Source organism: Eulemur rufifrons, chromosome 17 (assembly GCF_041146395.1).
Source record: "Eulemur rufifrons isolate Redbay chromosome 17, OSU_ERuf_1, whole genome shotgun sequence".
NCBI lineage: Eukaryota > Metazoa > Chordata > Mammalia > Primates > Lemuridae > Eulemur > Eulemur rufifrons.
The window spans coordinates 63,996,404-64,021,457 of NC_090999.1; the positions used below are offsets into that span (position 1 = coordinate 63,996,404).

The window sequence follows — 25,054 nt, forward strand, 5'->3', positions numbered from 1 at the left end:
CACCACCACTGAGGTAGGGAAGGAGCAAGCAAGGCAGTTTGTGGTTGGATTGCAGGAGGCTGAAAGGCGTTGCAAAGCCTTGGCAGCACTCAGAAGTTGTTTTACTGCCCACTGCAGGGAGCTGCTGGTAGGAGGGTCAGGACAAGCTCTCCAAACTGGGAGGGCTGTTCTTGGGGGAGGGTCCTAAACACTTATATGCTAAGGCCCTGGGCTGAGATCTTTCCACCCTTATTCAGTAGCACAGTTTTTCTGTGGGGACGTGTAGGCACTCCCCCAAATGGCCACTCCTTGGTCCCCCACACACCCTGTAAAATTGAGTCAGTCAATGCTGCAAAGGGCCTGCAAATTGACCTCCCTGTCAGCAAGAGGCACCTCCCGGAAGGAACAAGCTGTAATGCTGTTTTTGGGTCTTATGACACCAGCTCTTGTCCCTCAGGAGAAGCACTTGAATGCCCCAGGTGGTGGGTGGGCACTTGAATGCCCCAGGTGGAACTTCCTGGGAGTTACAGCAGAGGTGGGTGGGGGAGTGCAGCTGGGCAGGGCTAGGTTGGATGAGTTTGCCCTCAGGCTTTATAAAAGCTAACAAGGTAGCTGTTTTGGCAGGTCTGCTCCCAGCTACTGGGCAAAGCTACCACGGAGGGGTGAAGGCGGCTCCACCCAACCAGCAAGTCTGCTTGTGGAGCCAGGGCTGTCTGAGATTCACAACTGGCAGTCTGGAGTGGGCCTTGCTCCTCTTCCCCCTCCTCTACTCTGCACTGTATCTCCAGCATCTGCAGGCAGGCAGGAGCTCAAGCAAGCTGAGCTCCCCCACGACTGTCCTGTGGGTTAGGAGGTTCTCTGCCCAGGATCCCAGACTGAGCTGACAGTGCGGTCCTCCCATGGGGGAAAGGGTCCCCTGAGAGCATGCACATCTAAGACCCACATTGCACTCTTCCTGCCAGATCTGCCCATGGGGGCTCCCTTGCCTCATGAGACCAAGATAATCGCTGACCATGCCAGGAAAAACGCACTGGTCCTGAGTTGCCTACGGGGTGTCCAAGCAGGATCCATGTCCCTCTGCCCTGGGGCATGCCCCACTCTGATAGAGCCGCCAGGCAAGCAGCACCAGAGAGGGCTGGCAAGCAGGGAGCTCACAAACTGAGCACCCTTCAGTCTGCTGCAGGACCCCAAGAGGAAAGGCCTGAGCACTACTTTCTGTGGGAGCCTCAGTATGGTGGCTCAATTGTCTACCTTAGCAGCCATGGGTTGGGGGGAGGGGAAAAGGAGGAAAAGAGTCTGGATGGAGGAAAGCTAGCACTCCGGTCATCTCCAACCCTTTTTCCAGGAGGCAGTCCACTGGGAACGTCCAGGCTCTGGAGTCACACAGATCACCCAGGACCCACTTGACCCCTGTGGCTTCTGCATCCTGGGCCAGAGTTTGGGAAATGTCTGTGTGGGAATGAGCAAGACAAAGCCTGAGGAGTTGAAGCCCCCTGGAGAGGACAAAGGTGATGGTGCGTAGAGAAGCAATATGGCGCCTGCCATCCCTGTTTGGGTCTGTGGGACAGGGAGTGCTCCGGGGGGCTGGAAGCCTGGTGCCCTGTCCACAAGAAGCTCCCAGCTCACTGGTGGTAGCAGCTCCTGGGCTCGCTTGGACAGAAAGTCTCTCCAGCAGCTCAGGAACCCACCGACTGTAAGAGATACACGGGAGGGAGAAACAAGCCATTCCACCTACCCTTCTCGTTGGACTCCAAGCCTCTTAGGGGTTGATCTTTGCCAATACATTGCTCTTTCTTTGCTCTATAACTTCTTCTGTGGAGTCTCCTGAAGGTTATGGCACCCTTCCTTTAGACCTACATCCAATCTATGTTTGTCTGTTTGTTCATTTTTTCTTTTTAATCTAAAACTTCTTCTTACTGAGACACTCTGGCAGCTGGTGTCTCTGGTCAGCCACCTTGTCCTCCAACTCCATAGTATCATTTAAAATGATGATAATGGTAAGGCTATTAGTGACAAAGTAAAACCCAGAAGAAAAGAGTGAAACTGAAACTAGGGGCCCAAATGTTCATTTACAAACTAAATACAGAGTGTTTTATGAAAATATTAACTGATTTTTCCAAATGTCAAACAGTGACTGTTCAGGCAAGAGTTTTAAACTTTGATTTCTGACATATCCTAAATGTAGATAATAATTGAAATATTCAAGTATTGAAACTCTACTATTTAGTGCTTTCTTAATTTAAACACTCTTAAATGGCTTTATCTTATTTCACATAAAGGAATGAATAGTTTCAGTTCAAAATGAGATTTCTATCCTAATGAAGAAATTTTAAATAAGAAGGAGGGTGACAGTAACAAATATTTTAAAAGGTCAGCAAAGGTCACCTGTTATAACTATAATAAATTAATTTGATAAAACTTCAAAGTGTTTAACAGTTTGTCTCTTAATTTTAGGACATAATATAACTTTTTAAAACACATTACTCACAATCCCTTTGATCTTGACCATTGGAAAAAAATATGTGTTGCATAATACTATTTGTCATTGCAATATTAATCCTGAAATTTGGATAAAATTTAACCTCAGATACCATAAGGCATTACTGTCTTTTCATTTTGTAAGATATAAAATTTTCCCCTCTAGCAACTGAAAGCAACAGCCTTGAATACATTTTGATTAAGCTTTAAAAGATTTTTGTTTTTTTAAAGTAAGATATATTTGAACCAGAGATGAAAATGAACTCCTTTTAAGATGTAAAAATATCATTGCCCTTCCTGAATATACAGTATATATACATTTTAAAAAATTGTATTATATTCAATAGTTCAGTAATTCCTGTGAATGTTATTAATTACTTTAATTAAATCCTGTACTTGCATTAATGTGTGTATTCTTTTTTACTTTTTAAAAAACTCTTAATAAAGGTTCTGCAAGGTATGGTCCATGATAGTAATGACCTGGTCAACATTTTTATTACTGTAATCCAGGGCTGAGGACTGTGACTGGCACATAGTAGGCACTTAATAAACATTTGTTAAATAAATGACTTGTTAGAATATAGGCTCCATGAAGACAATGAATGTATTTGACAGTTTATTAGTTAGGAATCTGGCCCTGGGAGTCACATTTGCAGTGTTCGATTTCTGTCTGCACTATTTCCTACCTGTGAGACCTCTCTAAACCTGTTTCTTCACCTGCAAAATGGATTGATAACAGAATCCTCCTCATATGGTTACTGTGAAGATTAATCCACATAAACACCTGGCACATAGGGAGCACTCCATACATGTCAGCTGTTATTATCATCATCAACATCATCATTATCTTCATTTGTCTTGTCCACTACTTATCTCCTATCCAAGCACATAGCATATGCTCAATAAAAATTTGTTAAAGGAAGAAATGAATCAATGAAGTGCAGCTGTGCCTGCATACATGAATATGTTTCACTACCCTCAGTATACATTTTGGCACGATTCAGACAAATAGCAAATTTTTTTTAGCATGCCTCAAAGTTAGTGTGACTGAACTGTTCTTATTTCAATCTGCTTTTTAGAGATCCAGTCTCATAGTTCCGCAGAATAAGTGTTCTTTTTATTCCCTTTTTGAATTTCTGGTAGTATCTAACACAGAAGTTTGCATCATTTATATTACAAAACATTCTAATTGGCAACCAAGTCACATAAGGTAAAAATTGAAAATAAATGACCATAGATTAAAAATGGGTAAATGTTAGAATTCCCATAATATTTAACTACATTATCTTAACAAACCAGTTTGCAGCATTTATATTTCTTACAATGTTGCTATACATTAAAGTGTCACAGTGAGGATCCTTACTTTTATACTTTTTAACTTAAAACTTCAATTGAATTGTGTGAATAGCAACTAAAGAATTATATTTCTGTGAACTGCCTCATTGTGAATGGACGACAAAATTAAGTCTCAGGTCATGTGGCTTTGAAATATTTTTTTGTCACTGACTTAAATCATTTTAGGTCTTATATTTACAATATTTCTCATCTGAAATGGCCTATATTAAAAAGTATCAATATGGTTTTGAATTTATTTTGAGTTTCACTCTGGAAAGATGCTATCAAATTATAAGGTAGCCTTTTTATATGTAAGGCTTATATTAGCTTTTTTAAAATTTACAAAATCAATATAAACTTAGTAGCAAAGATGAATAATAAATAATTATTTTAACTGAGTGAAGAAAAGAAAGAAACACTCAGACAGTATTTTATCTTAAATTTCTCTATTTACTTGTGTATATCCTTTGTACAATTATTTTCTGTCTCTGCTGTATTTTCCAGATTGAAAAGAAAATTTTAAAATCTTATAAAATGGGGGATCTTATAAAATATCCATTAACTCTTCCTCTTCATCATGCCATCTCCCCCACAAATTTACTGAAAAAAGAAGTGCAGGTTCTAAAAGCTGATATTCTAAGCCAGTGGTTCTTTTTTTTTTTTTTTTTTTTTTTTTTTTTTTGTTGAGACAGAGTCTCACTTTGTTGCCCAGGCTAGAGTGAGTGCCGTGGCGTCAGCTTAGCTCACAGCAACCTCAAACTCCTGGGCTTAAGCGATCCTACTGCCTCAGCCTCCCGAGTAGCTGGGACTACAGGCATGCGCCACTATGCCCGGCTAATTTTTTTTTTTTTTTTCTATATAGATTTTTAGGTGTCCATATAATGTCTTTCTATTTTTAGTAGAGACGGGGTCTCGCTCAGGCTGGTCTCGAACTCCTGACCTTGAGCAATCCACCCGCCTCGGCCTCCCAGAGTGCTAGGATTACAGGCGTGAGCCACCGCGCCCGGCCAGCCAGTGGTTCTTAAATGTTAGTATGTTCACTGTAAAATAACCAGAGGGTACTTGTTAAAAATGCATATTCCCGGGCCTCACTCAGGTTTACTACTGCCTCTCATCTCTCGGAAGTATGGCTCAGGAATCTGAAAGAGCAAATGTGTCAAGGTGAGAGGAAAGAGAACTAACACATATTTGGTCTTCTATTATAAAATCCAACCTTCTTCTAGTTTCTTCTCTTCTTATTTACTTCTTTCTACTTTTCCAGGGCTTGAGTATAGGGCTCTAATTGCTTCTTATATGTATTTCCAGCTCTTAGGGATTCCAGAAACGAGCTCATACTAAAACTGCCTGGTCATTTATTCTGGACCAAGGTTGCTGAAAAATTCCAAACCTTAAACTTGAAAGAAATAGTAAATAAATATCAATTTAAAAAGTGATCTCCCTCTAATGTAGTAATTCCTATAATATACTGAGTATATGTTAAGCACACATGAATATTTTGCCAGAAGCAAGTGGGGGTGGTGTTCTGATTCCACCTTTGTTCATGACTTCTCATAAACTGACTTTTTACTCTTTAGCAACTGGGGATTAGTCTCTTAAATATAAATGGAGGTTGACAAAGGTGTTGGTGAAAGATCAGACATTGAAAGGATGCTTCTCTCTACTGAAGTCCAATTGTAATCCTGGGAGTCTTCAACATTCACATGAATAATCTATCCAGCAGTCTGACCTCTGCATTCCTTGATCTCCAATGACCTTTTCTTCCACTCCACTTCAACTGCCCATTCTTGATGTTGTACTCTGGACACTGCAGCATTCTTTTGAAATAATAAATTTAGACACTCCCCAGTTTGACCACAAACCTCCTAGCTTTTTAACCATCTTACTAAAATAATCCCCTTTTCCTACTTAAAAAAATCTTATAGGGCTTCCAGTCGCTTTACCCTTTCCTTTGTCCCTATTAGCCTTTTTTTTTTTTTTTTTTTTGTTTTCACTTCTCCACCTAACTGACGTCCATGGTCCAACATTTTATTGTATTTTCCTAATCTGCCCTGTCCCATTGTCCATTTAAGGTACTTGCCTGGAAAACCCCAATGTTGGGTGGATGCCGCTGACTGACTTCTCCCTGATAACAGATTGTTGCCCCTATAAACAAACATCATCAACCACAACTCAGCCCTCAGCATTGCTCAACTATGTAATCCTAACAAATCTCTAGATGTTATGATTTAAAAGTTTTTTAAAAAAAATAGACGCTTTAAAAGAAAATAAAAGAGAATATATGTATGATTGGGGGGAGGGACTTAAGGCATGACAATAAAACTAGAAACTATAGAAAAAATAATTTACATTTTTGGCTACATAAAAATTAAAAACTTCTGTATGGAAAAAACCCCCAGCAAACTCTATAAGCAAAATGAAAAGATAAAAGGCAAACTGGGTAAAATATACCAAATACAATAAATTACCCATCATTTATAAAGGACTCCTACAACTGGACAAAGAAATGACAAAGACAATAGAAAAACAAAGACCTGGTAATTTACGAGATAAATATAAATGGCCAATAATTATATAAAAATATGCTCAACCTTGCTGCTTACCAAATAAATATATATATATTTAATTGAGAAATTTTGCAGATTAGCAAAGATTAAAATAATTAATAACACAGACATTATAAATGTAAACACGTACAGCTGTTTTGTAGAGCAATTTGGCTATATCTTTCCAAATGAAATATGTGCCTACCTTTTGACCTACAAATTTCACTTTTTAAAATTTATTTTAAGGCTGGGAGTGGTGGCTCATGCCTATATTCCTAGCACTCTGGGAGGCCGAGGTGGGAGGATTGCTTGAGCTCAAGAGTTTGAAATCAGCCTGAGCAAGAACGAGACCCCGTCACTATTAAAAATAGAAAAAATTGGCCGGGCGCATGCCTGTAGTCCCAGCTACTCGGGAGGCTGAGGCAGGAGGATTGCTTGAGCCCAGGAGTTTGAGGTTGCTGTGAGCTAGGCTGACATCACTGCATGCCAGCCGGGACAACAGAAAGAGACTTTGTCTTAAAAAATAAAAGCTATTTTACATAAACACTAGCAAAAATTTACAAAGATATTTACTTCAATACTGTTAATATTAGCCAAAAAAATGGGGAAAAAGAAATCAATAGAGGCTCAATAAAATAAATTATGACACATTCAATCAATTAAATATAATGTGGTTGCTAAAAAGAATAAAGTATCTAAATACAACTGATAGGAAAAAATATCCAATGATAATATGTAATATTAATATATACATATCTTCTTTTTTTGGTAACAAGAATGTATTATTTTTACAATTGGAAAAAAGCAATAGAAAGAAAATCAAGTTATAGAGCAATACGCATATGAACCTATTTATGTTTAGCAGACATTTACATTACACAACAATCTAGAAGCCTGTGTGCACTGTTAACAGAAACAGGTTATTTCTCAGGGGTGGTATGATTAGGGATTTTAATTTCTTTTCATTGTTTGATTTTTTTTTTTTAGAATGATCATTTTTAAATGGAAACATATGATATTTTCATTTGCAAAACTAAGTCTACCTGGTACTCTTCACTTTTCAACAGATTGCAGTCTTCCCCTTTTCTTGAGCATATGACCTGGTCTGCTAATTCAAGGCAAAACCAAAATTCATCAGAATAGAATTCTTTCACTTTTCACCACCAAATCTGAAGACCTGTCAGGATTAAACTCATCCTCCTTCTTCTAATAGCAATTTCTTCCCTAAATTGAGCTCTGGATCAAATCCTGCCTTAACATCAAAGGCATCTCTATTCTATAACCGAATTCTCCTTTACATCTTCATATTCTCACTAGCTATTTACATAATTTATAATCATTCAAGTCTCTTTCATCTTAAACAAATAAACCCACACCGCCTTTGACTCCACTCTGTCTTGTAGTTGTTTTACAATCTTTCCTTTCTCTTCCATAGCCATTTCCTTTTCTTTTTCTTTTATTATATATATTTATGGGGTAAAATGTGATGTTTTGATACATGTACAAGTATACCTTGCTTTATTGTGCTTTGCAGATACTGCATTTTTTACAAATGGATGGTTTGTGGCAATGCTGTGTGGAGCAAGTCTATCAGTGCCATTTTTCCAACAGCAGGTGCTCACTTCCTGTCTCTATGTCAGCATTTCTTTAACAAATATTTTTAAATTAAGGTATATACATTGTTTTTTAAAGATATAATGTTACTGCACACTTAACAGATTACAATACAGTGTGAACATAACTTTTATATGTACTGGGAAAGCAAAATATTTGTGTGACTTGCTTTATTGAGATACTAACTTTATTTTGATGGTCTTGAACTGAATCTGAAATACCTCTGAGGTTATGCCTGTATCTGGAATGATTAAAACAAGCTAATTTACATATCCAGAACCTCACATACTTATCATTTTTTTGGTGGTAAAAACAACTAAAATCTCCTCTCTTAGCAATTTTCAAGTATATAGTACATTGTTATTAACTATCATCACCATGCTGTACAACAGATCTCCAAAATTTATTCCTGTTATTTCACTGAAATGTTGTATTCTTTGACCAACATCTCCTTCTTCTCCATTCCCTGCCCCCATGTCCAGCAACCACCATTCTACTCTACTTCTGTGAGTCTGACTTTTTTTGATTCCACATATAAGTGAGATCATGCAGTATTTTTCTTTATGTGCCTGGCTTATTTCACTTAGCGTTATGTCCTCTAGGTTCATCCATGTTGTGGGAAGTTACAGAATTTCTTTCTTTTTCAAGGTTTAATAGTGTTCCACTGTGTGTAAATATACACCACATTTTCTTTATCCATTCATCCACTGATAGACACTCAGGTTTATTCCATATCTTGGCTACTGTGAATGCTGCCACAGTGAATATGGGAGTGCTAATTTTTTGAAATGCTAACTTCATGTCCTTTAGAAATATATCCAGAAGTGGGATTGCTAGATCATATGGTAATCCTATTTTTAATTTTTTTTAGAAACTTCCATAGTGTTTTCCATAATGGCTCTTGCTTATTTAGAGTGCAAGAGTTCCCTTTTCTCTACAACCTTGCCAACACTCATCTTTTGTCTTTTGATAAAAGCCATTCTAATAGGTATAAGGTAATATCTCATTGTGGTTTTAATTATAGCCATTTTATTTTCATTTCTTCATCTCCAATCTGGCTTTTGCCTCTACTGTTTTACAGAGAGACATTAATCGAAACCAGGGGCCAACTAACTACTACCTGTAGGCCAGCTGCCTGTTTCTATAAATAAAGCTTTACTAGAACAGAGCCTTGGTCATTTGTGTGTTCGTCTATGGTTGCTTTTGGGCCACAATAGCAGAGATGCATGGTTGTGACCAAGACTGTATGGCACACAGACCTAAAATATTTACCACTTGGCCCTTTACAATAAAAGACTGTCAACCCCTGAGCTACAGGATGCCTTTCAGTATCCTTTAGACCTTCAGTAGCATTTGACACTGCTGACCGTCTCTCTGACCCAGAGTGTTCTCTTCCCCTGGCTTTTCTCCCTCTCCTTCCTCCGATTTTCTCTGTAATTCTCTGTTGATTCCCTTTTTGCAGCTCCTCAGGGACCTTGCTAAACAGCCACCAAATGTGTGCTTCTCACTGACTGTGTCCTCTCAGGGTGACTTCATCTGTCCTCTCACCCCCAAATCTCTCTCTCTCTGGAGCTTCAGTCAACATATCTAAGTTTAGTGTTCATTTCTACTTGGAAATCTTGTAGGTGCCTCAGACTCAGCATGTTACAACCAAACTCATCATCCCCCAACAAATGCACTTCTCTTTCAGTTTTCATTTTCTCTTTTAATGATAGGGCATCCCTACAATTGTCCAAACCACAAACCTGGAAGCCACATTGATGCCTTTTGCCCTATCACCCATCGGAGCCCATCAATATTCAGATCCCGTGGACTCTCCTAAAGAACTCTCACCTCAAACTATTTTCTCCATCTCCACTGCCTCATCCAGGTCATCATGATGCTCTAACTAGCCTTGCTTTTAGTCCTGTCACCTTCCAATCCACACCCTTTGTCACAGCTAAAATGTTCACCAAAAAGTAGAGACCTAATCATACTATCTTCCCTTTCTTAGATCCCTTCTGTCCATGTTCTTTTACAAGGCCGAGGAAGCTCTCCATGACCTGGCTCCTGCTCATCTCTCCAGCCTCACTTCTTTTTACCTCCCCGCCTCCCCATACTCTGCTCTCCAGCAATAATGGACTTTTTAAAATTCTTAAACGTACCACGTAGCCTCTTGCCTTTGCCTGGAACCTGAAATATTCTTTTCTGTGCCTCCGCCCTCACTCTCTACCCTCACTGACTTGGAATGGCTAACTTTCATTTCTCAGGCCTTAGCTTTTTGAGAGCAGTAGCTGTCTTTGTTGTTTCAGAGTTGTGTCCTTAGCACCTAGTACAGAACTTTGCACATGGCAGGTGCTGAGTGGCTGAGTGAGTATAAGTGAATGGGTATTGTGTCAAGTCCTGTGGTACTGCATGAATTATTCTGACAATATAAAAGGGCTGATGAATCATTAAAAGTCTTACCGCCATCAACCAGACTAGGCCAAATTAGTTTCCCGTGTTGCTAAGGCACAATATTTTCCTGGATATCTGCCCACATAACTAATAAATAAAGGTATTTATTTGGGGTCAAGCCAGTCCTTAGACTCACCTTCTGCTCTTTTCTCTTACCTTCAAGTCTGGCAGAAATGGGTTAGAAATATGGACATGTGGCAGATACTAAAATTTCTTCATGTTCAAAAACAAATTAAAAATCTCACCCTAGAAAATCTGTATTCTCCTCTTGTGCTTATATTGGTTAATGGTAACACCAATCAACCATCTTGCAAAGTTAGGCAGCATTCATCCCCTCTTCAACCTTTCCATATAAGTAAATTGTAGTTTCAGTTGCCTGGATTATTCCTTCCTCTCCCATTGCCACGATACCCACTTTGATTTAATTCTCATTATGTCTCCAACCCCGCAATATACTCCTAACTGGCCTCCTCTCATTTAATCTCTTCTCTTCACACTACCACCACCAATGTGATCACGCCAGTCCCAAACTTACAAACTTCTGATAGCTCCCTATTATCCCTACAGAATAAAGTCCAATCTACGCCTTAGCATAATCCCTTCTATCTTTGGAGTGCATTTTCTATAACGACTCATCCTATGGGTCTGTGCTCAGCCATATCAGATTTTTGCTATTCCTCAAACCTAAAACACTCTTTTGTATTCTGTACCTGGGTATGTAATTTTTTTTTGCCTAGAATGCCCTCCCTATTTTTCTCTATTCGTTACTTCTGGAACCAGTTCAAATTTTACTTCCTATGAAAACCCTTCCTAAACACTGAAGCTAAGCTAGTGACATCCCACTGTGTGTTCATATCATTTTACATGTTTTTCTAGTGAAAGACTTATCACATTGCTTTGTAATGGTTTATTTACATGCTATTGTGGAAACTGCTAAATGCTCATTAAACTTTTGCTAAAACAATTGTAACCAAGCACATAGATGCAAATACATAACATTTCCCAGCTCTCTTGAGTTAAGTATGGCCATTTGAATAAGTCCTTGCTAATGGAACAAGCAGGGGATTGACTTATATCACTTCTGGCCAGTGCCTTAAGACAGTGGGCACACCTCCTCCATGTTCTTATTTCCCTCTACCTGTGATCCGCGGTAATGATGAACTTGCAGCCCAGCTGTGACCATGGGGATGAGAACACTGACTGGGCGATGGCAGACAAACAGGATGGAAGGAACCTGGTCTCTAAACATCGTTTGTCGGCGGCAGAACTACCTGTCCATCTGCAATGCCCACCTTGGATTGTTATGTAAGAGAGAAATAAACTTCTAGATCCTTATTTCTCTGAAGGAAGTGGGTAAATGAGGACCAACAACTCCATCAGTAGCAGTAATATCATTTAGTAAAACCCTTATCTACTGGATATGGTCTAATTTCCCCCTGATCATCCTGCTTTATTGTTTTACTGTATATAGTAGCTAGTCCCCAAAGACAGGTACTCTCTCCACTCCTCGCCAATGAGCCATGCTTCACAGTATCAATGTTTTTGTATAACTTCCTCCCTTTGAATGTGAGCTGGCTTTATGACTTTCTTTGTGAACACAGGATATGGTAGACATGATGCTGCATGACTTTTGAGGCTAGGTCATAAGTTTTGCAGCTTCTGTCTGGCACTCTTAGAATAATTACTTGCTCCTAGGGTGCTCCCTGTTGGAACTCAGAACATGCTGGGGGAAGCCCAAGAAACATGAAGAGGTCATGTGTAGTGCTCCATTGGCCAGTACCAGCTGAATTCCCAGATGACAGCTAGCATCAACTGCCAGCATGCGAATGGGCCATTCTGGATGTCCAGGCCAGTGAAGTTTCAGATGACTCTAGTCCAATTGGAATATGACTATAACCATATGAGAGATCCCAGGCAAAGGTCTACCAGCTGAGTTCAGTCAACTCATGAAACCATGAGCGATAATAATAAATTGTTTTAAGCCGCTAAGTTTTTGGATGGTTTGTTATGCAGCAATACATAACTGGAACACTGTATAATTGATATAAACCTGAGTCTTTGCATAATGTGAAGATTTTTTGTGGATTACTTGGAAGTGGTTTGGGCTATTAAAGAACAGTGTCTTACAGAAGCCAATAGACTTTTCTCTTGACTTAATTTTTTTTTTCCTCTTAAGTTTCAAAATCACCATAAAAACTGATGAATGTTTGAGAGTTCTTTCAAAAGCTCAGTCTTCCTTCAATGTGCTTGCTTCTTGGGCGGAGGAAGACACACAACCACTGCATAAACAACAGATAGACTAAGTCATGCTTACCTACCTAAGGAAAGGAAAGTTGGAGTGGAATATGGAGTCACAAAGTAAGTGCAAACATACCAGGATGATATTTTGCAGTAATACGCAGATTACAATTGGCAGCACTTATTACTAAATTGATATAGGTGGAGAAAAGTAATTGTGGTATCCAATGAGAACTAATCAAGACCTAATCTTATATCCACCTCCGCCATTCTCCATCAAATCAAATTATTTCCACTTAACCATCTCTCAATCTATGTCACTTCTTTCCTACTATGGCTCTGGGATAACTGTGCTCTACAAAACTAGTCATTTGCTTCCAGATGAAAGCATTCTAAATGCTTAGTATACTCAGAAGAAGGTAAGATTATCTGAATCCTCAAATAGCTTAAAAAGAATATTAAGTCCGAATGCAAGGAATTTAATGTTAAGTCTCAATTTCTATGCCTTTTTCTCCATCAACTACTTCAGTACCCAGTTTTTTAAAGCTGTTCTTGGCCTAAAATTGCACTGACTTGTAGGCATGATCCATGCACAGAATCTTTCCTGAACTTCCACTAAAATTTCCCTATTCAGTGTCCCATCATTCTTTCAGAGATTCCACTAAAAAACAGACTGTCCTATTTGAAGAAAAAATTTAAGTTGACTCTCATGGCCAAGTCACATGGATTCTAAGTCTGTATGTCTTTGGATTCTATCCCTTCTCTTCACTTTCACTCTCATTGCCAGCATTCAGAACTCATTACTTTTTGCAGGGACTATAATAATAACCTTTTAAATGTATTTTCCCTATCTCCAGCCTTTTCTCCTCAATATATTTTACTCATAGCTGTTAGATGAATTTTTCTAAAGGGTAACTCAGTTAGTTCATTTCTGCCCTCAAAACCTTTTTGATCTCTGGGCCTAAAAAATAAAATATTCATTCCAATTGTGGATTTCCCAGGAGGTTACTCTCTCCAGGCTTTGTCCAAGTGGCACAGGGGAGCATAGGGCTCTGCCCCTTGGTGTACAGACCCTTTCCACAGCATTGGAGATGATACTGGGTCTGCACCTGCATAGTCCTACAGCTTCTCAGAGTACTGTAGACAATGACTAGGGAGACAAATCATGCAGGAAATATATCTAGCATACTAAAATTTTAAGTTGAAGTAAGAGCTTTTCAGAAGTCTAATCTAAAAAAGAAAAATTCTTTAGCCTATGTTCTCTGTCACCTCATTCACACTTATCTATTTTTCCCATTCTCCATTCACTCCCATGATGCATCTATCAAACTCCCTTTTTGCTATTATAAATGTTTATACCACATACCCTATACTTTAAAGCCCTTGCTCATGCTGATAACCCAAGCTGAAATGTTATTCTCCCCTTCTATGAATCTTCAAATCCTACCCAGCTTTCAAGGTTCAGTTTAATGGACTTTTCTCAATCTCTGAATGTCTTGTTGGATCTTATGGTTAGATAGAACCATAGCTTCCCAATTGCTCTATTAGTTATATCATGAGCTCCCTTGTGATCCTTATCCCTTTTTCCTTGAAGTATTATAGTATAGATGGGGATGTTATTGAACAATACGTTACTCATTCTAGATAACCAATACTTACATTTTACCATTGGCCACAGAGAGACTAATGTGGGGAATGCAGTGGCAAGAGAAAGGAGAGATATTTTTTAGGTGGGAAAATACAAATCAAAAATACTACAATGTCTGTCATGCACATGGCTCTTCTCTCTTCGTGCTGCTGTCTTATTTAAAATGCAAGTTTAGTTAGATCTTCCTCTCATGGTGAGAAAAATGATAATCCAGATCATCTATTATCATGTTTATTTAGTTTTTATTTATCTTTATATCTGTTCTCTCCCCAAACCTTATATGATGGAATAGCTTCATCTTATCTGACCTAGTATTAGTTTTCTCATTTGTTTGCTCTTCCCTTTGGCTTTTGATACTTTCTATATCTCTCCCCTGTATGAACAGCTGGGAGTTACTTTGCTTTCAGTATATAGTACCTGGCTTTCTTGACCCATCCCAGCAACCAATCATTTGCTGCCTTCTTTGAATCTTTTGTTTAAACATTTTTTTCTTATTAACATAAGCTTATTTAAGTCATTTTATATCATTGCTTAAGCAGCTAAATAATCTTACTATTACTATTAGTATTCAGCAAACAGAATGAAAATCTCACCTCATGTATGACACCAAGACTTTATATTTTTTAATGTGTTGCCTCCCATACAACTCCTTTATTTCTTATATATAATTTTCTTGTTCAATTTTGTGTTTGTGTGATGCCCTCATAATGAATTCAAACATGTAACTACCTAAGTTAAGGTTTAATTTTAATGAAAAAAATTTTTGACAAAAATAATGCAGGGGGTTAATTTATAAATCACATTGTTTTTTACCACTTCAGCACACTACATTTTCCCTGCTAGTACTAGTGCAACATAGCGTTTTATGCTATAATGTGAAAAAAAAAAAAACAAAAAAAAACTTTTTTGAAATAGAAACCCCTACTAAGCTGGTAGAATGAAACATTTTAACATAGATATTTTTAATTATTCTTAATTAAAACTTTGCCAAGATTCTGCATTTGTGCTCTACAGAAAGTCAATATCCACATATTTAAAGAAGCAGTTTGCTTTAGGGTTTAACTATTTAAAACAATGCCTCTAACACTAGTATCTCATACAACTTTAAAGACATAATCTCAGACATATATTATTCTATAAAACAATTAGCAATACGTTACTCAGAATTACCCTTGGAAGAATATTTTGGTAAGAATGATTTTCAGAATTTGGAGACTGGGTTAAAGGGTTGAGGGAGGTTGAAGTACGTACCTTTTAGCAAGTGAAAACCCATATATAAGTGATCTCAAGATAGAGCCCCAGGTTTCTTGTTTCTAATTCTTTGTTGACTATCCTTGAATAGTGATTTTGCTTCCAGTTATTTCTAAATTGACAGCTCCAATGCATCAAAATTTATTAATTAACTCAACAGATTTTTTTTTTTTTTGAGACAAGATCTCACTGTCACCTAGGCTGGAGTACTAGTGGTGTGATCATAGCTCACTGCAGCCTTGAGTTCCTGGGTTCAAGCAATCCTCCCGCCTCAGTCTCCCAAGTAATTGAGACTACAGGCATGTCACCACACCTGCATAATTTTTAAATTTTTTATAGAGACAAGGTCTCACTTTGTTGCACAGGTTGGTCTTAAAACCCTGGCCTCAAGTGATCCTCCCGCCTCAGCCTTCCAAAGTGCTAGGATTACAGGTGTGAGCCACCATGCTCGGCCTCGACAGATATTTTTAAAGTGCCTGCCTACTTTGTGCCAGGCGCTGTTCCAGGTGCTAGAGATTTATCAGTGAGCAAAACCGACAAAGCTTACATTCTAGTGAGGGGTAGGTGAGGCCAACAACAAATCATACATATAACAAACAACTACTTTATATAGAGGATTGGTCTATCATAAATACCACAGAAAAATAAAACAGAACAGAGAAGGGACAGAGATGCGATTTTAAATGAGGTAGTCATGATAGGAATAATTAAGAAGGTGACATTTGAATAAAGATCTAAGGAAATGAGGGGTGAGCTGTGGATATCTAAGGGTAGAACATCCTAGGCAGAGGCCAGTGCAAAAAAGTTGAAATCAATCATCCATTGCATGACTAGGAAATAACATAATCAAAGCAAAATTCTACAGATACTTTAATATTTCTTTTTAACATTATATTTAACATTCATCCAATAAATATTTGTTGAATACAAACAAATACAGACTATATGCCCTGGGCATTGAATTAATAAGACAGACATAGTGTTTGTCTTCATGAAGCTTACAGTTTAATGGAGGTGGGAGAGACAAGTAAATAGATACTGCACAGGAACATACACTATGATAGGGGTGGTGCAGGGTGCCACAGGGGCAAAGGATAGGAGAAGCTCTTCCAGATTATAGGAGATAGGATTTTAGAGAGAAAACTGCTAGAAATTAAAGTCTTTCATTTCTGCTCCCAAGAGCATAGATACCAGAATGACTGCATATAGAACCAAGTAATAAATGCTGCACAATATCTTCACAACATCCTACGAGCTAAGCCCTATTATTATCATCAGTTTACAGGTGGAGGAATGGAAGCACAAAGAACTTAGGCAACTTGTCCAAGGTTGCAGGGTTATAGAGATAGCAAGTGGCAGAGAAAGGATATGAATTCAGGCAGTATGGCTTCAGAGCCTGTGCTCTTAACCACTCTCTTCCACACACTCTCTGAGCAGCATGCATGTGTAATAATTTGTTAATGAATAAAGATCTCCAGGTATTTTCCAGCTGCTTATGGTAAGGCTTGGCATAGACTATCTGAATAGTGTGATTCTAGAAGGGCTTTTTTATCAGCATGACCTGCAATGCAGAAAGTCTGTTTTTGTCTAAAAACTAAAATAAAACCATCTTGTCCATACAGTGGTATAAACTTTTGACATTGGTGTTCACTAACCATGAATATAAAAAAAATTGCACCAGGAGCAGCTCTTTCGAATTCCCCCTTCCCCATCTTCTGACAGTCTCAATAAACAGAGAACCACCTTCCTGTTAATCTGAGTGCTTTCTATTGAGTGTAACAGATTTTGCTAAATGTCCAGAGTCCATAAATACATTTTAAAAATCTGCCCTCCTCTGGAGCCTCACCCCTGTTCTCAGAGAGTGCTCTCACAGTGACACGTCAGCTTGGTTTTTGCTAAAACTGCCAGTGAAGACAGCAGGGATGTTCTGGACCAAGTCCCAAGTTACACGGCTTCTTCTAAGCTACCAGAGAGCTGTGAGATGATAACTATCCTGAGTAGAAATGGCACCAGTGGCCTAGATGAAAAATGTAGGTGAGACCAGAGCAGAGGCTCAAGCAGGGGTGGGATGGGCTAGGGAGCCTTGCAGAACAACTACGTGCTTGCTCTGCTGGATTTCTAAGAGCTGATCATTTCCCATTTTCACCATGCCCAGCTCCTTGACTAGTTAGACAACTGGAAATTCTGACTGGGGATTTCACAAATTCTGTTGAGGAAATAACATTTCCTGACAATGATAAGCGACACAAATTCCAGTTGGAATTCTTAGAAAGACATAAACAGTAGGAAGAGCAACTGTATATGAAAATGTGGAAATAGTTGGCTAGGGAATTGGAATCCTACCATTTTTAAGACCATGAATACTAATAATATCCATAACTGAAAGTCATTGAATGATTTAGCAAAAACTGTATGAATATTTATACAACTTATATGCATATATTTTTACTGTACAACTTGGTTATTTTCAGGTATGATGTACCTAATATTAGATAACAGTGAAGTTTCTTGTCTCATAAATCATTCTGAAGACTGGATCCATCAAACAGAATGTCCTAACAGTTTAACTGATGGGAGAGACACAGAATGTTTGAGAAAAGTCAGATTCAGGTATAAATTTCAAGCAGAAAAGGAAGAAAAAGGATTTTATTAATGGAATTTGGGGTAATACTAGTTATGATAGAAGAAGTCAGAATAGGATGAAAGAAATTTGACAAAAATGGTGATCAAAGATTAACACTAAATTGAAAGGGACTGCCAGTGTTACCTGAGTACTATCATCTCATGCAGCAGAAAGAATCATGATCACTTACCTATGTATAAAGAGAACCCAAGTTATTGTGAAAAAATATTGACCAGGCTTGTAGAGATAGCAACAAAATGCAACAGTTGTGGTTACTAATTTTTAGTTTTATCTTAATCTCCTCTTCCCCTCAAAGCATATAAACATTTCCATATTATGTACATAACATACAATTTAAAAAATACAGTAAATAAAAATTTATAACAAAATATGTAACTGCTACTTCTAAGTAGCTGCTATTATCCTGGGCAGAACTTATATTGAGACATTAAGAAAACTCTCTGTCTCTAAAACACTAGATTGCCTCTGAGAGATAAAGAATTCATAAATTTATAATGATAACCAAATGAAAACACAGAGTAAACTTTCTAGATGAAAATATGGCTCTCCTAACCAAAGGCTGAAAAACAAGAGCAATGTAATATGCACTAGATTCATATTGTGGGGAATGTGTTTGTAGCTAATCTAACGCTTGCATACATTATTCCTATGCTTCGAGAACAGAGTAACAATCGTAATTTTGCTCTGAATCAAAATAACAGAATCTGTCATTTGACATGCTGTAGTGTTTGCACTTTTATTATTGTTCATAGAATAATTGTATGCTTCTTTTTACTGTTATTTTGTAGCAGTTTATCTCTTTAAAAATGCTACTCAAACTATCTTCAGCATGAATCTCAAAGTCAAAATCAGTCACTACGTTTCAGCAGATGTTTTCAATACGCACATACATATACTTATGCATATCTGTTTTGATAAAATGCTATTCTTACATGTCTAGTATGTTATTTCACCATAATTTGCATTGTTATAATAGGTTATTGATTGATTTTCAGTTTAAGGGACTAAGGTAGTATTCAGTAATGACTGAGTGCTACAAGTTTATTGCAAGTGCCCAAGGTTCACTCACCCCACACAATTTAGTCAATAACCAATTTTTATAGTTCTGTCTCCTTCAAAATTCCAAACCAATAATCCCTGGGTTTTTTTTTAATTATTTCAGTATCAGACTAACATTTCCCATGGAAATCAATATGGGCACGATCTATTAGCCAAAAATCTGCAGCACTGCAATGCAAACATATTAAAAATATTGATCTTGCAAAGCTACTGATGTTTTGATTGACTTTAATGTTTGTAAGCAGCGATAACAGAATTTCAATGACTGAAACAAACTTTTGATTAAAATTATAGATTTTTTTGGGGGGGAGGATTTGCTATTTTACTGGCTTAAAGCATATCACATGGCTTACTTGCCTGCCTTAAATGAGTGCAGTGGGATATACTTATCCGATTCCTTATTTGTAAATATTTTAGTCCATCACAGCTTACACGTCTTTAATCTACTTTGAACTGCTCTAACATTTCAATTCAACTTCTCATTATATCTCATAGTGTGGTGAAATTTTCAGACTGAGAGTGGCAGGAATTGAGAGCTTTAATCCTCCTTTTACTATTATGTAACCTTTGGGAAGGTGTTTTATTCTCAGTTTAAATTCCCCAAATGTAAAATGGAATTAACCTTGGGAATCAATGAACATTTTTATTACATTTTGAGATCAATGGACAATAAAGAACATAACTTATACATACAAAAGATTATTTCACCCAAAGATACATCTCTTAAAGAAAGCACAGATTTTTGCAGACGTTTACTGATCGCCTACCAATGCCCTCATTTTATGTATAAAGAGGAGGAGGTCCCAAAAGGTGCAAAGACAACCCAAGGAACTCCTCGCTGAGGCCTTTCCTGACCACCCTATCTAAAACACCCCTGTGCCCCATCGGGCACTTTCTTACCTCTTGGCCTACTTAATTTTTATCCTAGCATCACTATTTAAGATATAAACTGTATATATCTATTTATTTGTCTATTTATTATCTATTTTTTCTTAAAATTTAAGCTCCATGCAACAAGAATTTTGTTTTATCCTTTTCACTTCCAAATTCCTAACATCTGGAATAGTGTCTGACATATTGAAGGTCTCAATAAATATTATTTGAATAGATGGATGAAGGAAGGAGCCAGAACTACTAATGGAATGGTTGTGTTGGGCTGGGGTGAGGTGGGGGAAGGACTAGATTCTCTTAACTTTCAGTCCCATGCTGCTGTAAGATTTCCTTCTTAATATGTTGCTTCTACTTCCCTGATTCCCAGATGTAAGTATCAAAGGTGATTTACTCCCATATCTATTATACATATTTTTGTCAAAGTTATGAATATTTTCAAGTTTAAGAGTTTCATTATTCAATTATTAATCCTTTGCCTGGATTTTTTTCTCCATTTGTTTGCCCCAGTGTCCATGTTAAAATTGTGATAAATTCTTTTTTTACTTGTGACATTTCACTAGAATAAAAAAATCAACTGTTTAAATAAAAAATAGAAATTAAAAATTACCTTACTTATCAGCTGCTTACTTCATGTCTACTCTGATCACTTCTATCCAATCCTTCTGGGGAAACACCAAGGGATAACTTGCACATGTGTAGGGACTTTGGGCTCCTCATAAATTCTATTAGCTTCCCCCCAAATTCTCCTAAACACATATACGATACAGTTGTAAGTACACAGTGCAGCTTGAAGACAAATTCCCTGACCCTCTTCCGCAAGGCTGCTACCATCACAAACCTTCGGGAACCACCTTTGGTGCCACTGCTCTCTGGTGGGTTTCAGGGAAGTAGTGTGGGTTTGCAACTACCAGATCTGGGTTAGAGTCTCAACTCTCCCACTTATAAACTACATGAACCTCAGTTTACTCATCTGTCATAACAGTCACTACGAAGATAAGGTGTGAGGAGTAAGACGATGCACAGAAAGTGCATGGCACACAGCAGGTGTGCAAACAGGGTTAGTTCTCTTCTCACCTTCAAACATTAGTGAAAAAAAATAATTAATGCTTTCTGCTTCTTAGTGCTATTTTTTTTTTTCTTAAGACACTTCCGTGAATAGGCTGACAGAATTGGAGTTTGTTTATAAAGACTACAGTGCAGAATCTAAAACTGAAAAAGGTGTTTAGATAGTTCTGTGAGACCACTAGTGGTTTTTGGGAATCAATAAGAGGCAGAATGGAAGGTAAAACAACTTCAAAGAACTGACAGATTATGTTCTAATAGTTAAAAGATATATTTTGGCTGCTGGAAAAGATACTTTGTATATAAGTACCAGTGGCCTAAGGGTGGCAGGTGATGTTACGCTTTGAGCAGGGAAATAGCATTACTTTTTCCACTTGCCCCCACTTTTGGCTGTTCCATCTCTCTAAATGGTCTTGTGTCCTCAGTGTCCTAATATTCCCATATTTCTTAGTCCGTTTCTGAAAGTTACCTTCAGTTTCACAAGAACTACCCTCAGTTTACCCTTGGAAACAGCTCCCTATCTGCAGCTCCATTGGATTGTCCACTGAGACTCCTGAAGTCTATCAGTCACCCTGGGGTTGCAAAGCTGGTGAGCTTTGGATGAGATCTCATAGGGCTGTGTGAGGTCCAGAAACAATAAGCTTTTCCAGTGGCATCTTAATGTACCGATGCCCACAAAATAGCTTCAATGAAGTGAAGGACACCTGCTAGGGAACATGCATATGATTGGAGATCAACAAAATATTAAAGAGAATAAGTTTTATTAAAGGTTTGCTTTTATTTCTAAAAATGAGGACTGTAACTATGAGATGATGGGAAAGGCCAGTATGCAAACAGGAGAAAATGGTTCTTTTTATTATTTATGTCCAAGTATGCAGTGGACTTGCTGTGAACATCATTGATTCTCTGCCAGCCCCCTCTTAAAGCTGCTATTACTTTGACTCTGCAATTGAAGGCATGACTGAAATATACTCCTGACTTAACCACACACCTCCCAATGTGTCAGTGGTACCACAGGAAGGGTGTCCCCTTTGATTTCCAAGCCACTGTTAGAACCACCAGATCTTTACTTTTTGGAGACCATATACCCCTTTGAGAATATGAGAAAAGCTATGATTCCCCTCTCGATAAACAAATTGTACCTAATATAACAATTCAACACAGAATTTCAAAGAATTTATACTACTCCCTACAGCTAATTCATGGATTCCCCCAGGCCTGGGAGTATTTAAGGTAATCCTCCCGTGTTGGAAAACACCCAGATGCCTGTTTTCCTCACAGGATTATAGGCGTATATAATATGAAGATATCCGCTCATGGGTGAAGAGGGGAAGGAAAGGAGAGGGGAAAGTTTCAAAGTATCATTTTTCTTCAAGTTACAAAGTATTCAAAGGAAGGAAAAAGACCATTCAAATGCCAGGACTTGGATATATGCAACATAAGTTAAATGCATGCAAGTGAGAGATTTGGCTTAATTCCAAATACAAAATATTTCAGCTCCACAGGAAAGTTAACCATAGGCCAAAATCTCAAAGCATACATGTAATCCATTTAGTATTTAAAAGGTCCAATATTTTAATTTCTCAAGAAATCCCCAAACTTTCCGAAATTTTAATGGTGCAAACATTTTAAATATAAAGGGCTAGCAGTTGTTGAGAAATATTTTGGCACAGATTTTAAGGGGGATTTGTTGATCTTTTTTCAGGGACATATTAGCAAATTTAAAACATAGTTATTGAGAACTTGGAAGAGACCTCTCTAATTTATAACTGTTTTAAGGCACATCAGATTAGGGTCTGAGACCTCCTGCTTCTAAATTGTAGGGTAAAGCGTTTGTCCTCTTCAAATGAAGACAAAAATTGGAAAAAAAAATGTGTGTATATATGTATGCATAAAGACTTATTGTGTATATATGTGTGTGTATTCAAAAGCTCCAAGTCTAGTTACCAACCCCCCACATGCTCTTTAATTAAGCAACTATTGGTCAGAGAGCACAGAATAAATGTCCTCCAGAGAGAACTGAATTAAGCCTGCAGAGAGATGCTTAGTAATGTCAAAGAACAGACTTGAATTCAAATAACTTTGTAGGTGAGATTATTTGCTAAATTTTTCAAGGGGCATGGGGGCTTGAAAGTTCTCAATGCATTAGGTCCTTTTCCCATAAACTGTCCTTAAAACCTTACATTAAAAATGTAGCCAGAAAAACTGTTTGATGATTCTTCAAGAAGTTAAACGTAGAATTACTACAAGATCCAGAAATTCCACTCATAGGTATACAATCATAATTGAAAACAGATCTTCAAAAATTTATACATGACTGTTTATAGCAGCATGATTCATAATAGCCAAAAAGTGAAAACAACCCAAATGTCTTTCAATTGATGACTGTATAAACAAAATGTGTTATATTCCTATAACAGAATATTATTTGGCAGTAAAAAGTAATGAAGAATTGATACACACTAAAACATGGGTGAACCTTGAGAACATTATGCTAAGTGAAAGAAGCCAGACACAAAAAGTCATATATTGTATGATTCCATTTATATAAAATGTTCAGAATAGCAAATGCACAGAATCATAAAGCAGATTAGTAGTTGCCAGGGGTTGACGGGAAGAGGGAACAGTAAGTGACTGCTTAATGGGTATAAGATTTCTTTTTGGAGTGATGAAATTATTTTGGAATTAAATAGTGGTGGTGACTGTACAACATTGTGAATATACTGGAGGTCACTGAATTGCACAGTTTACAATGGTAGATTTTATGTTATGTGAATTTTACTTCAATAAAAAAATGTGGCCAGAATTCATTTTCATTTTATTTATTGTATTATAACTCTAGACAGTAAGTGAAAATAATTTTTGCTGAAATTAAAAATTGTATATGATCATAGATGTTGTTTTGTAAACTTATAACACATTTACATGTGTTTGATTAGGTTGTGCCTCACTGAAGTGGGGTATTATTGAATCACCTGGATAGTTATGAATATTCTCATAAGTATATACAGTACTTATAATTCTGGCAAAACAAGACAAGGAAAATAGGGAAATAAACTACTTTGTCCAAAATTCATGAGGAGGCTGAACAACTCTTTCACTTTAGAAGCACTAACAAAATTCTACTGAAAGGTAAAGATTAAATTGGCAAAAAATAAAAGATTTACTGCTTTATGTTTACTCTCCATTTTGAAAGCAGCCATGTTTTTTTTATGCCTACGGAGTATAATGAAACGTTCACTTGGCTAAGATTTGGGAAGTCTGAAATGACATAAATTTACCAAATACTCATAAAGCACCAAATTACATATATATACAAGAATCATTATATTATACTTAATTTTTGATATATTTTTATTATAATTAGTTTTAAATTAAAAAATTCATTACTTTATAGCATTCTTTTTAAATATGAGCATTAAAGGGTATAAATTTCTCTGCTTAGTAATCTAGCTACACCAAAAAGTTTTTGTTATTTTTATTACAGCTCAATTCTAAGTATTTTCTAAATTTATTTTTTGATTTGTAAGTTATTTGGAGGGCTTTTTCTTTAATTTTTTCTCTACTCTTTTACTACCCTCCTCAACTTTTATTATAAAAATGTTTAAGCCAGTAAGAGTTGCAGTACAATGAATGCCCATCTACCTTTCCCCTAGATTTAACAGTTGTTAACATTTTGCCACATTTGTTTCATCTCTTTCATTCTCTGTACCTGTACTATTTCCCCCTCTGAATCATTTGAGAGCTCTAAACAAAATAATTTAACAACCGAATCTCAGGAATCTGAATTTTCTGTCAAAGTCACAAGAGTTGTATTGGTATATATTTTTTATTATAGTCATTCACCTTCATAAGAGTAAAAAGCACTATAATAAT

The 25,054-nt window shown here is 37.3% G+C and overlaps 1 protein-coding gene and 1 non-coding gene across 2 annotated transcripts in view; one reads left to right on the top strand and one right to left on the bottom strand.

Annotated features, from left to right (window-relative positions):
• ARB2A (ARB2 cotranscriptional regulator A) overlaps positions 1-25,054 on the bottom strand; it is a 409,566-nt gene that overhangs the window by 61,787 nt on the left and 322,725 nt on the right. The gene's annotated exons all lie outside the window — the stretch shown is intronic.
• Positions 13,606-13,803, top strand: LOC138398510 (small nucleolar RNA SNORA73 family). The gene has a single exon (XR_011235991.1). It is a non-coding gene; the product is annotated as a small nucleolar RNA SNORA73 family (small nucleolar RNA).